The sequence below is a fragment of the Pundamilia nyererei genome, unplaced genomic scaffold (genome assembly GCF_000239375.1).
Source record: "Pundamilia nyererei isolate P.nyererei 1_Seehausen unplaced genomic scaffold, PunNye1.0 scaffold00108, whole genome shotgun sequence".
Classification (NCBI taxonomy): domain Eukaryota; kingdom Metazoa; phylum Chordata; class Actinopteri; order Cichliformes; family Cichlidae; genus Pundamilia; species Pundamilia nyererei.
The window spans coordinates 1,833,700-1,835,572 of record NW_005187509.1 but is presented as its reverse complement, the minus strand read 5'-3'; positions in this window follow the sequence as shown (position 1 = coordinate 1,835,572).

The following is a 1,873-nucleotide window of genomic DNA, read 5'->3' as shown; positions in this document are numbered from 1 at the left end:
GTGATGATGATGATTGCAATTTTTGTGCCAAGGGATGCAAAGCTTTGTAAATAACCACTCATTAATGGTCTCATTTATCTGGCCAGTCACTGATCCGCCAGCTCTACTGGGTAAAATCGAAATATGTCCTCTTGTTGATTGGTGCTTTGAAAGATTCTTTCAACAGACAGGTTTTGGACACGCTCAGATTTCCTGTTTTCTTACATGATGCGTGTCATGTATCATTTAGATAAAAGGTGAATCTGCTCAACTCCTAAAAGCAGCACAGCTTCACTCTGACCGCCTCAAATTAAAGACTGGCTTCCACAGAGAAGTCAGAGATCAGTGTCAGCAGCGGGACGGCAACTCCACAGCTGCTCAGCTCTGGATCTCAGAGCGAGGAGGGCGTGAAGTGGAAGTTTTGATAAGCGGCAAGAGGGCACGTCTCTGATGTATAATGCACGTCAGCTGGAGGGCGGCTGCAGAAACAAACGAGCAGGTGTGAAGGTGACAGAGGTCTGACAGGAGGCAGAGAGGAGCACACTGACAGGAAGCTGTCTCCTGGTGGTTTTGTTTACCAACTTAAAGGTGATTTATTCAAACTGAGCCGAGTTTGGGCTCCATTAGTGTCACTGGATGAATATTGGACATTGGACATGCTTTCTGGTACCACCTTAAAAACACTGCACCCCTCTGGTTATTAAAGTGTCAGGTAGAGGAGCTGGCAGGTAATAAAGTACCTGCTCTAAATTTTAATCTTCTAGGTTTGTTCTTTGAACAGATCCCAGTGAATGAAATCAACGTTTCATTTTTAATACGTTTTCTTTGTGGAGTTTTGTAGACGATCAATTTCTAAAATGACAGACATGTAAAAAAATAAAAAATAAAATAATAATCACAGTTTAATCCTACACGACAGCAGAGAAGAGCTAGGAGATTGTCTCTATAATCGCTTCCCCCATAAACATGGATGAATAAATGAATCTGTTTGTGCTTTTTTATTGTTTTTCTGGTCTATTTGTCCTCTGTAGGTTTTATGTGGAATTTCTTGAGGACAAAGACACCAAATTTATTTAATAGGTCAGCATCGCTCCCTCGCATCATGTAGATCAGGGATGTCAAACATAAGGTCCAGGGGCTAGAATCAGCCTGGCAAAGATTCATCTAGCCCACTGCATTTCCAGGAATACTGCTGGGAGTCAGCCAGCCTTCATCTGGATTCAAGTGGTCCTAAAATCTGAAACATTTTCTGGTCCAAAGCATCTTCTTATCATCTTCGATGCCCTGTACCAACACAGAGCAGAGTAGCTATCTGAACGCTACTCCAACAGAGGTCGATTATCTTGTTAATAATTTCACCTCCTCACTACGTACGACTCTGGATACTGTAGCTCCTGTGAAAACTAAGATCTCAAATCAGAAGTACCTGACTCCGTGGTATAATTCTCAAACACGTATCTTAAAGCAGATAACTCGTAAGCTGGAGAGGAAATGGCGTGTCACAAATTTAGAGGATCATGATTTAGCCTGGAGAAATAGTTTGTTGCTTTATAAGAAAGTCCTCCGCAAAGCCAGAACATCTTACTATTCATCACAGATTGAAGTAAATAAGAACAACCCCAGGTTTCTCTTCAGCACTGTAGCCAGGCTGACAAAAAGTCAGAGCTCTACATGCAAGAAAGAGGAGGAGAAAAAAAGAACTCCTCCCAGATTGAGCTCCTAGGGGAGAGCAGTTTGAGAATAGAAAAAAAACAAACATTTCTTACGTCTGTTATTCACATCTTTATTACAAACAACCATCCCTTTAACGTTAACTAGTAATGACTTCATGAACTTCTTCACAAATAAAATTTTTATCATTAGAGAAAAAATTACCAGTAATCATCCCACAGAT